Source organism: Spermophilus citellus (assembly GCF_964194105.1).
Source record: "Spermophilus citellus genome assembly, chromosome: 4".
Taxonomy (NCBI): domain Eukaryota; kingdom Metazoa; phylum Chordata; class Mammalia; order Rodentia; family Sciuridae; genus Spermophilus; species Spermophilus citellus.
The window spans coordinates 184,239,527-184,252,770 of NC_138185.1; positions in this window are offsets into that span (position 1 = coordinate 184,239,527).

Sequence of the window (13,244 nt, forward strand, 5' to 3'; positions counted from 1 at the left end):
TCTTGTGGAAGTTGAGGAAGAGTGGGTTAATTTAGGATGCAAAAGACCCCAGCTCACACCACCAGCAGCCCAACTTTAAGAACTATCGATCACTTGGCTTTTATTATACTGCTTTAAATATATTCATTATTTTTTGAATACTGGTTTGGGGGTACACTGGATTTTCCATACAGTTTTCATCTGTGCATTGACATTGAATAGTAGAGGGAGAAAGAATGGTAAAAATTAATGCTTTCCTCTTACCAATAAAGAAACTGAGGTCCTGTGACTTTCCCAAGGTCATCAGACTCTGTCTTACACAGAGGTCTTGAAATACTTGTCAGTAGATAAAATAATGAGCAAAAACACTAATCTGCCCCAATTCGTTGTAAAGTTTAAAAGAAAAAAGTAATTTGGAGAGAATTTCTCTTTGGAGAAAGATTTATATCCTGCATTGAAGATTGTTTATCATCAGTAAAGTTAACATTAAAAAAAGTCTCTGAAATTCAAGTTATTCTTTATTTCTTGTGTTACATAAAATACTGAAGTTAGCCAAGGTTGCTTTTTAGTGTTATAATGGTGCAGCTGCTGCCAACCAGAGTACATTTACGGTCTGTCAGTAAAGAAAACAAAAACTGCCTGTTGGTAAAAATCTGTTAGAAAATATTTGTCAGTAAATCTGTCACAATATTCCAGCAGAAGTTCTGTTCGTTTGTTTCTTCCCCCTGCCCCACTACTCTCCATATTTCTCAAAGGTAAACTTATTAGCAGAAAAGGCATTTCTAATTTCTCTATGTGCCTCTTACTCCCTGTAATTCCTTATTCCAGCCACTCCTTTGCATCTGAATGTTACCAAGCAGATTTAAAACTGGTTAAGGTCTGTAGGTACTTCTTTCTTTCAGGTATAAATGATAAGCAAGGAAAAATACACTGGAAAAAACCTTCAATGAAAACACAGGGAGAAAGGGAAAAATAGAGAAGAAAATTGGGGAGAGGGAGGTCAAACCACCAAAATGTGCTACTAATCCCATTGGTATTCAACCACTTATATAGGAAAGTTAATGCATTAAAATGCATTTTTTTTTGTATTTTTGTACTGAAAGTCCATAAAATACATAAGCCAATTCAAAGTCATAACCTTATTTAATGTTAAGTACTATATAAGTGGCCACCCTAGAGACAATTTTTAAATTATTTCCTAAATAATTAGAAAATTTTTAACCATGAACGTATATTATTATAAACTGGAGCTAAATAAGTCAGGGTGTTTAAAAGGAACATTGAGACAAAAAAGATGTAGTTTTCAATTATAGGATTTTAGAAATTTAGGATTTTGTTTCTTATTAATAGTCTAAAACTACAAATAAACTACAATTTGTATTATTTTTATGTTACTTACTTTTTCCAAAAAATAAAGTTCACTGTTTTCTATACCAATAGAAATCTGAAAATGGGAATTGGGAGCCAAAAATCTGTGGTTGCTTATGTCTCTACAAATAATGGGGGGGGGGAGATAAATGTCATCTTTTAAAGTGTATCTGGAGTCACACCTCACAGCCACACCACACTTTAAAACATTACCCTCCCCACTCAAAAGGGAATATTTTGGGAAAAATAAGAAGTTTATTCTTTATACACATGCAAATATGGGGGAGAGATGGAATAAATATTACCAAGCCTTCTCATATCAGCTATTCTTCTTATCTAGAATAAAAAATTTAAGCACTTGTTCTGCTGTACTGGATAATTAAAATCACCCGAAGCTTTGTTCTTCGTTTACTTTGAAAAAATTGGCAGAATAAGATTTCAGTCAGGCAGTTTAGGTTTTTAATTTAAATATTCTTCTCCACAAATTTCTGCTTCTTCAACATATCCTAATAAAGTATTAAGATGCATGGTCTTTTTGGATCAAAAGAGGTGACAGTCATTTAAAAAATGTTATAATTCCAGCCTTTACCATCAGGAGTAACACAGCAATATTCAAATACATGAGTATGATGTGGCGTCCAAAGAACTTACCCTATAGAAGCGGCTACACCCCCTACTGGAAGTCTTTGATTACAACAACTTTGGCTTCTGTAGCCTCAAGAACACAAGAAGTCAAATATAGGACCTTTCCACTTATGACAAAATCCACCAATATTTTTGCCTGTCTGATACAAGACAGGCTTTTGGGGAACAAGCTATCTCAGAATGTCACCTTGATTACTAACAAAATACACAAAAAGTTGGATAATAAGGATGTAAGTAAATACTCAAAGCAGTTGTAAGATTATTTATTAATTTCCTACTGCTTTTCTCATTTCCATCCCCTACTCTATCTCCACCTCCTGCTTATAATTCTCTTCCTCCCTGTCTTGAACAGTTAGGACTACTCAGGTGGGGAGACAGGGTAAGATGAGGTGTTATTCTTGCAGGTAGGCAAATCATGATGTACCCAGAACCACAGCAGCCATTTGCTGAGTTAAGGTGCTTAAGGGCTTTCCTCAGATTTGTATTATGGCTACCAATAGTTTCAACATGGAAAAAAGGGTGATAATTATGTCTTGGCTGTTACAATAGGAAATATTTTGATATAAGTTAAGGTCATTATGAGTAAGGTCCTAGAACAGGAGGAAAGTAAGTAATGCATTGACCTTCCTGGCACTTTGTTCCACAGAACCTTGTTTTCTTGATTTTTCCAGAATTGTATTTTCAATCCCAAAGATGGTATCATGCTCATGCCACTCTGGTCCTAGGGCATAACTAAAATAGTGAAAGCAGCACTACATTTTAAAATAGTATTTTATGAAGATTATTTGTAATGCAGACTCTTCTTAAAGGAATAACAATTCATTCAGGTCCCACCAGCACAGATACTTTAATTAGACAAAAATCTTCAAGTTATTTCCTCTCACAAAAGGAGGTATTGTTGGGCCATCTGGACCCTCCATTGAGTTTTTATGAAAGATCACAGCTTGAATTTAATCAACCTCAATAAGGTTAACCCTATAAAGCTAAAAAATAATTGCAAGGGTTGCTAACTGAAGAATTTGAATTCTCTCTTTGATATTGTTACCACGGATATTTGTAAATCATTTCAATGGGAAACATCATCGTGTAATGATATTGTTACCACGGATATTTGTAAATCATTTCAATGGGAAACATCCTCGTGTATTGCTTGACTATTTAACCATATGAACATAATTTTGATTTTTTGTGAATTTATTCTCTCTCTGTTTTGACAAAATTTAGGTCGTGAGCCGCTCTACATAGGTATCACAAATATTAGGCTCTATACAGTGGCTAGAAGATTGTTAGTAGAAAACTCAACAAATGTTTGATAATACTATGAAACACTCTAGGTTTTATGGATTCCTGTGAATTTATTGCTAACAGAAGGATTTAAATTATGTTTTGAAGTAACAGCTTAGATAATCACTTTGGGAAAAAAAATCATTTAAAGAAATTGCCGAATTAGCCTGCGAAAGTTGAGTTAGATGTCCTTCCCCAAGTACAGCCCACATTCTCCACATAGCATCTGTCTAGTAGGTAAATATGAGTTTCTAGCAACAAATAACTCTGGGTCTGAAACATCAGGGAACATTTTTAAAAACTGATGCAGTGTAAGAGCTTCTGCAATCAACAATAAAGGTGGTTAATCACTCTGCAATTAAGCCTCTGTCAATTTTCCCTATTATTATAAACTATCGTGGATGGTAAATATTTGCCTTGCCAATCCATGCTTCTGCATTTCTTCAGAAAGTCAAAAATATCATGGCTATTTTTCTAGCTCAATAAATATATCCTTCTAAATCTTCTATACTTCTCAAATCACATGTGGTCTTTCTGATGACACAGCTTCTTTCATATACATCTATTAGTAAGGAATAATAATACTCATCTTCTCTCTCTAGCTAAGCTTCCCACTCCTCTTCTGCATAGCCCAGGACAGGACTCTGTCATTACTTCATTTGTTTTGAGCTCTAGTTCTTATAGCAATGGACATTCAATAATTATTTTTTATTCTTTTCCACATGAGTATTTACATTAGGAATTCTGAGATTTTTATAAATGTAATATAAAAATTTATAAAGAGCAACATGTATCTTATAATCCAAATCTTATAAAATTAAACATAAAAGGAAGCAAATACTTAAATAAATTAATATTTACTTAAGTATTTGTATTTAAGAAATTTATATTTATTGAGGTAGAAAAAAAACAGCCATAATATTTTATGTGGAAAAAAAAAAGTCAGGCTACAGAGCAATAAAGGCTGATTTTTGTAAAAAGAAAATGCTTAAAAACAAGACTTGAATTTTATTTTGGGTTTTGTTTACTGTTGTGATCTTTAGAAGTCATTGAATTTCCCTGAGCTGAAGTTTCCTCATCCACAAAATGTTCCCTTTACCACTCTAACATTTTCTTTTTTTAATTTTTAATTTATTTATTTTTAATGCGGTGATGAGGATTGAACCCAGGGACTCTCACATGAGAGGCAAGTGTTCTACCACTGAGCCACAACCCCACCCTCCACTCTAACATTCTTCTTTTTGATTTTATTTTCTAATTTTTTAATAATTAACATATTATTTTCTTATTCAACAAAAAATTGGGTTTTATTGGGGTTGAAAATTGAGGCAGACAGTGCATAAATCAAGATAAGGCAAACGTCTTAAAGCAACTAAACTGCCTACCATGTATATCTTTTCATTTTTCTCTTTTAGCCTTCCCTTTTCCCCTTTCTGTTTTTTCTCCTCTTACTCTTCCTTTAGATGTTTCTTCCTCCTTTTTTTTAAATTTATATTTTTCCTCTACTGATTCTCTATCTTTTCTTTCTTAAATATCTCTTAGGCCTTTTTTCTTTTTCCCTTCAGGTACTGGGGATTGAACCTAGGGGTGCTTTACCACTGAGCTATATCCCCAGCCCTATTTATTTTTATTTTCAGATAGGGTTTCACTAAATTGCCCAGTCTGGCCTGGAACTCTAGATTTTGCCTCAGCCTTTCAAGTAGCTGGGATTTCAGGCATGAACCACTGCACCAGACTATTGCACCTCTTACAGTCCAACCTGGGCATTGCTTAGTTCTGTTTGCAGCAACCTGATATCTGGAATGAAATAGTCTAAGGGCTAAGACTTAACTTTTGTGATCTTCAAAAACCATTGGATCTCCCTGAGCTGAAGTTTCCCTTGACCATAAAATTGTCCCTTTGCCACTGTAGCATCATTTAGTTGAAGTTATTTTGCAAGGTTGGCCCACACATCAAGCTTCCCTTTTTCCTGGTTTACACTTAATTAACACTGAGCACCACACCCAGGACAAAACTCTTAGCTTTAGCTTTCCTTTTGGTTTTGTCTGGGGTCCTTACTCCATCCCTCCCACAAAGATTAAAACAACAAAACAACATAACAACAAAGTTTCATCCTTATGAAACCAAGTAAATTTATGTTCATTCAAATCCCGCTCCTAAAATCTATTTCATTAGGTTTGAATTTTCAGACTTCCTGGAACAAACTTGTCCCCTTCATGTTATAAGATCACTGGCTCTGCACCTTCTTTGGCAAAAGATTGCCTTGTATGTTCTAAGCCTACAGTTCTTTAAACTCCCCAAATTTACTGATCACTTTGCCCCCTAAGCAGTACAACCTAGAACATCCAGTAGCCCATATTGGGTCTTAATAACTCTGTTTAATAACCTATTCAGGCCACGTATTTTCTCCCTACTGCCCATTTATGGTCAGTCTTGTTTCCATCCTTAGCTCCACATGACCACAAATCAACTTTCTTTCTTTAGAGAAAGATCTGTCCTATTCTGGACATTTCTTATTGATGGAATCATACAATATGTGATCTTAGGATCTGGCTTTTTTACTTAGCCGAATACTTCTGAGGTTCATACATGATTTAGCTTGCTTTGGCACTTTGCTCCATTTCACTGCTGAATAGCATTCCATTGTATGAATACACTTTTTTTTTTTTTTGTATTTTGTTTTATCCATCCATCAGTTAATTGACATTCAGATTGTTTCTATCTTTGGGCCATTATGGGTAATACTGCTACAAATAACCATGTATAAAAGTTTGTATGGACATAAGTTTTCATTTCTCCTGGCTAGATTCTTATTATATAGAATTGATAGATCATATAGTAAATTTATGTTTAAACTTATAAGAAAATATCAAACATTTTCCAAAGTGGCTGTATCATTTTATATTCCCATCAGCAATGTATGAGTGTTCTAGTTTTTCTACAATCTGGCCAACACTTATATTTTCTGCTTTATTATATCCATTCTAGTATGAATGAAGTGGTATTTTATTGTAGTTTGAATTTACATTTCCTTGTATGATAAATGGTGTTAGCTTATTTTTATGTGCATATATTTGGCCACTGGTATCTCATGTTCGATTATATGTCTTTTCAAATCTTTTGCCCATTTTTAAACTGGGTTTTTGCCTTATAATTGAGTTGAACCTCACTGGATATTAAGTTCTTAGGTTGAATTTTCTAAACAAATCCTTAAAACTTCTTAATGCACTGTTGACTTTATTTTAATATTTTTCCTGCAATACTTCCTAAGATTCATTTCCTTGCATTTTTGAAATATTTCTTTCCCTCAACTTGCATAAATTTTTAAAAGACTTTTCTTGAAGGAAAATACTCTTTTAGTTTATCTTAATTTAATCTACATTAGCAATATGTAGTTGTTTAGACTTTTTCTCTCTACTTTTTCTTGCTCAAACAGGATAGCTGAATGCCAGTTATGGGTATCATTATTATTATTGTTACTTTTTTAAAAGAAATAATATACTCATTTTATCAGAAAATCTGTGTAGACTATTAAACAGTGACCAATCTGTTCCCTGATCCACTTATTATTGTAATCTCCATCTCAATAACACGAGCCTTCAAGCAGGACTTTTGAGGCATATCTATCAAAAGTGAGAGAGACTACAACTAACCTTCTTCTTGGTGTCTAATTCACTTTCAGTTAGTAACTGTCTTTGAGAGTAAATGAACTCCTGTAATCCCAGCAGCTCAGGAAGCTGAAGCAGGAGGACTGAGAATTCAAAGGCAGCCTCAGCAATTTAATGAAGCCCTAAGCAACTCTCCAGACCCTGTGTCTAAGTAAAATATAAAAAAGGGCTGGGGATGTGGCTCAGAGGTTAGGTGCCCCTGAGTTCGATCCCTGGTACAAAAAAAAAAAAAAAAAAAAAAAAAAAAAAAATACATAGACATAAAAAATTAAGTTAACTCTTTTAAGGAGTACAATTTTAGAGTAGCTCAAAGTGATCTTTTCATTTGATATCTCAGGATATCACCATGCCTTTTAATATTTTGCTGTGCAAGGCAACTTCTTGGCCCCAAAGAAATCATGTGCCACAGTGATTTAGGGATTAGAAAGAAAGAGGTTACTGCAGTTTGGATACTCACTTCTGATTTACTATGTGTACATCCTCAGTGAGGCCTGCGGGTTCGTGTTACTGTGGTACATATCCCAAGTGTCATCCTAATTCTGATAAAAGAGGTCTGGCTTTGACAGTGTTCTGTATGTTTGCCTTGTAATGGAACAGGCTGCTGACAATTCTTAGAATTCACCTGAGGATAAAACTCTTAACCCTCCCCAATCATCCCATCAGTTAACTCACTATAATTCACTGCCACAGCCCATTGTTTGGATAAGCATTTTTAGCTAAATCACCAGAAATAATAGGTATTTGCAAATGTTTTCTGATCAGATACCATTATATACAACTGCAGCTTAGAACACCGGCCTATCAAACTCTCCTAAGACATAGTGAAGACTGTAAATTTCTAAGAGGGTGTGTCCTCATTCAAAAATGGATGGAGTCTTCATACAAAGGAGACACATTTTAGGAATACTGACAACCTAGAAAGTCAGGAACTCTCCATTAGTTAGAACATTGATCCGGATCTCAGTTTTAGTTTTTCATTTTGTTAAGAACTCTTATTGTTTAAAAGTGATATGTATTTCATATAAGCTACTTATAGGGTAATTATTTCTAGTTTACTCTACCTGAGATTTTATATATTCTGGAAATTCCATATGACCCCAATTTGTACAAATACAAAAATATTAATATGTATTTTAATAGCCTGAAGGAAATATACCAAAATATTAATATTAGCTATCTCTTGAGAAATTTTCTAAATATACATACATGTATATATATATATTTATTTTGTATATGTTATTATATAAATAATATATATTATTTATATACTAATATTTTAATTTATTACATATGATATATTAATTCATATATATTAGTTTTATACATTTTTGTATATATTCACCTTACATTCTCATATACACTTGTGTATGTGTGTGCATACTTTCTTAGAATTTAAAAAAGAAGGCATTTTTTAATCTGCACATGCTAATCATGTCTTTTCATTCAAAACATTCCTTAAAATTACACTGATTGGTACTATACAACACAAGCTTTAACTCTGAAGTAGACATTCTCTTTAGAGTAGTACTTTGAGACATTCTCTCATTTAATAACTATCAATTTGCACTCACTCTGTGCCAAAGACTGTGCTCAAGTTAGATATAGAAAAATGAAAGGCATAATTTGTGTCTACAACAAGATCATTTCCCCCCGCCAGGATTGAATCTTAACTACAAAGTAGGCCTATTGATTACATTTTTTAGTGACGAGCAAATAATTCTTTCAATTTCTGTCACATAATAATAGCTTCATCACTTGTAATTTCTCGCTTTAAATACAACAAGCATGATAAGATAGTCTTTTGGAGAGCAACAAATTTGAATGGATAACACTTTCTTCTTTATCAAACTGACCAACTAACTTGCTCAAACCACTTTTTTAAAGAATATTTTTATTAGTTGTTGATGGATCTTTTATTTATTTATTTATTTATTTATTTATTTATTTATATTCAGTGTTGAAAATTGAACCCTCACACATGCTATGCAAGTACTTTACCACTGATTTACCCAGATTGAGACAGGAGGATATAGACAACCTAAACAGACCAATATCAATTGAGGAAATAGAAGAAAACATCAAAAGATTACCAACTAAGAAAAGCCCAGGACCGGATGGGTATACAGCAGAGTTTTACAAAACCTTTAAAGAGGAACTAATACCAATACTTTTCAAGCTATTTCAGGAAATAGAAAAAGAGGGAGCTCTTCCAAATTCATTCTATGAGGCCAACATCACCCTGATCCCGAAACCAGACAAAGACACCTCAAAGAAAGAAAACTACAGACCAATACTCTAATGAACCTAGATACAAAAATCCTCAATAAAATTCTGGCGAATCGAATACAAAAACACATCAAAAAAATAGTGCACCATGATCAAGTAGGATTCATCCCTGGGATGCAAGGATGGTTCAACATACGGAAATCAATAAATGTTATTCACCGCATCAATAGACTTAAAGATAAGAACCATATGATCATCTCGATAGATGCAGAGAAAGCATTCGACAAAGTACAGCATGACTTTATGTTCAAAACATTAGAAAAACTAGGGATAACAGGAACTTACCTTGACATTGTAAAAGCTATCTATGCTAAGCCTCAGGCTAGCATCATTCTGAATGGACAAAAGTTGAAGGCATTCCCTCTAAAATCCGGAACAAGACAGGGATGCCCTCTATCTCCACTTCTATTCAACATAGTTCTCGAAACACTGGCCAGAGCAATTAGACAGACGAAAGAAATTAAAGGCATAAAAATTGGAAAAGAAGAACTTAAATTATCACTATTTGCAGATGACATGATTCTATACCTAGAAGACCCAAAAGGGTCTACAAAGAAACTACTAGAACTAATAAATGAATTCAGCAAAGTGGCAGGATATAAAATCAACACACATAAATCAAAGGCATTTCTGTATATCAGCAACAAAACTTCTGAAATGGAAATGAGGAAAAACACTCCATTCACAATATCCTCAAAAAAAATAAGATACTTGGGAATCAACCTAACAAAAGAGGTGAAAGATTTATACAATGAAAACTACAGAACCCTAAAGAGAGAAGTAGAAGAAGATCTTAGAAGATGGAAAAATATACCCTGTTCATGGATAGGCAGAACTAACATCATCAAAATGGCGATATTACCAAAAGTTCTCTATAGATTTAATGCAATGCCAATCAAAATCCCAACGGCATTTCTTGTAGAAATAGATAAAGCAATCATGAAATTCATATGGAAAAATAAAAGACCCAGAATAGCAAAAGCAATTCTAAGCAGAAAGAGTGAATCAGGCGGTATAGCGATACCAGATTTCAAACTATATTACAGAGCAATAGTGACAAAAACAGCATGGTACTGGTACCAAAACATGCGGGTGGACCAATGGTATAAAATAGAGGACACAGAGACTAACCCACAAAGTTACAACTATCTTATATTTGATAAAGGGGCTATAAGCATGCAATGGAGGAAGGATAGCATCTTCAACAAATGGTGTTGGGAAAACTGGAAATCCATATGCAACAAAATGAAACTGAATCCCTTTCTCTCGCCATGCACAAAAGTTAACTCAAAATGGATCAAGGAGCTTGATATCAAATCAGAAACTCTGCGTCTGATAGAAGATAAAGTTGGCTCCGATCTACAGATTGTGGGGTCGGGCTCCAAATTCCTTAATAGGACACCCATAGCACAAGAGTTAACAACTAGAATCAACAAATGGGACTTAATTAAACTTAAAAGTTTTTTTTCAGCAAAAGAAACAATAAGAGAGGTAAATAGGGAGCCTACATCCTGGGAACTAATTTTTACGCCTCACACTTCAGATAGAGCCCTAATATCCAGAGTATACAAAGAACTCAAAAAATTAGACAATAAGATAACAAATAACCCAATCAACAAATGGGCCAAGGACCTGAACAGACACTTCTCAGAGGAGGATATACAATCAATCAACAAGTACATGAAAAAATGCTCTCCATCTCTAGCAGTCAGAGAAATGCAAATCAAAACCACCCTAAGATACCATCTCACTCCAGTAAGATTGGCAGCCACTATGAATTCAAACAACAACAAGTGCTGGCGAGGATGTGGAGAAAAGGATACACTTGTACATTGCTGGTGGGACTGCAAATTGGTGCGGCCAATTTGGAAAGCAGTTTGGAGATTCCTGGGAAAGCTGGGAATGGAACCACCACTTGACCCGGCTATTGCCCTTCTCGGACTATTCCCTGAAGACCTTAAAAGAGCATGCTACAGGGACACTGCCACATCGATGTTCATAGCAGCACAATTCACAATAGCTAGACTGTGGAACCAACCCAGATGCCCTTCAATAGATGAATGGATAAAAAAAATGTGGCATCTATACACAATGGAGTACTATGCAGCAATAAAAAATGACAAAATCATAGAATTTTCAGGGAAATGGATGGCATTAGAGCAGATTATGCTTAGTGAAGCTAGCCAAACCCTAAAAAACAGATACCAAATGTCTTCTTTGATATAATGAGAGCAAGTATGAACAGAGCAGGGAGGAAGAGTAGGAAGAAAAGAGTAACATTAAACAGAGACTTGAGATGGGAGGGAAAGGGAGAGAAAAGGGAAATTGCATGGAAATGAAGGGAGACACTCATTGCTAAACAAAATTACATATAAGAGGTTGTGAGGGGAATGGGAAAATAAACAAAGAGAGAAATGAATTACAGTAGATGGGGTAGAGAGAGAAGATGGGAGGGGAGGGGAGGGGGGATAGTAGGGGATAGGAAAGGTAGCAGAATACAACAATTACTATTAGTGCATTATGTAAAATTGTGGATGTGTAACTGACGTGATTCTGCAATCTGCATTTGGGGTAAAATTGGGAGTTCATAACCCACTTCAATCTAATGTATGAAATATAATATGTCAAGAGCTTTGTAATGTTGTGAACAACCAACAAAAAAAATGTAAAAAAAAAAGAATATTTTTATTAGTTGTTGATGGATCTTTTATTTATTTATTTATTTATTTATTTATTTATTTATTTATTTATATTCAGTGTTGAAAATTGAACCCTCACACATGCTATGCAAGTACTTTACCACTGAGCCACAAACCCAGCCCCTCAAACCAGTTTTCTGATTAGGGTGTTTTCAAAGCCCACATTCTGAATGTCAGAGGTACTTTGCATCAACTGTGTTGTTTTTCTCTTCTATTGTCACATTTGTAGTCTTGTGGTTTTGGTTTTTTTGTAGTCTTCAGGTTAGGGCCCTACCACCAGATGACACAGGCCATTCTGAGACTGAGTGAAGTCTTGTTTTAACTGGCATACAACTGTTTTTGTTTGGGTTTCTGTGGAATTTAGCAGTCTGAATCTCATCCAAAATAAGGGCATTCCACAAATTCCATTTCAAAAAAGCCATCCCTCCCTCATATACTGTTTCCATTTCCTTCAATGTTACTAAACTTTTCACAGGACATTCCAAGGAATGTGATAAAGGGAGGTGTTTTAAGACAAGGGAGACAAAATTCTTACACAGCAAGTTTTCTTGGTGGTATTAATAGTAGTAGCAGCAGAAGCAAGTAGTCATAGTAGTTAAGAAAATAAAGTCATAATACAGTTAAATACTTAAAGCATTGACCCTTTTAAATAAATTCAGAGATTCCAGAATTAAAAACAATATTTGTACATATTAGATGATTCAATGCAAATAATATTTATAATCTTTTAGCAATATGTATTATTTCTAAAATTGTTTAAACAAGAACTACAATTTTCTGGGTGTCCAAATTGTTAGCCTAAAAATAAATCTTTTTTTTTTAATATTTATTTTTTTAGTTTTCGGCGGACACAACATCTTTGTTGGTATGTGGTGCTGTGGATCGAACCCGGGCCTCACGCATGCCAGGCGAGCGCGCCACCGCTTGAGCCACATCCCCAGCCCTAAAAATAAATCTTACTTTTTCTTTCAAATACAAAAATTGATTTGCACCCCAAGTATTTTTAATGCAAAGAGAAACTGAGGGACAGATTCTAGAGAGGAGGCCTTAAAAAAGATCTGGGTTTTTTTCTTGTTTCTTGAGAAATACAGCTAGTGGCAGCTCTCCATATATGGAGAGTCAGTCTATTTTGACATGCTGGTAAAACTCATGAAAGCTAATGGGGACAAGGAACATACATAAGGTAAGCATGGAACCTACTGAATATAATAGCAGAGAAAACACTAAGAACATTCTGACTATGAATTCCCCCTTGATTTGTTGAATGGTAATAAGGTTTGCATTTCAGCACCCTTGTCAAGGTTCTGGAGGGAAA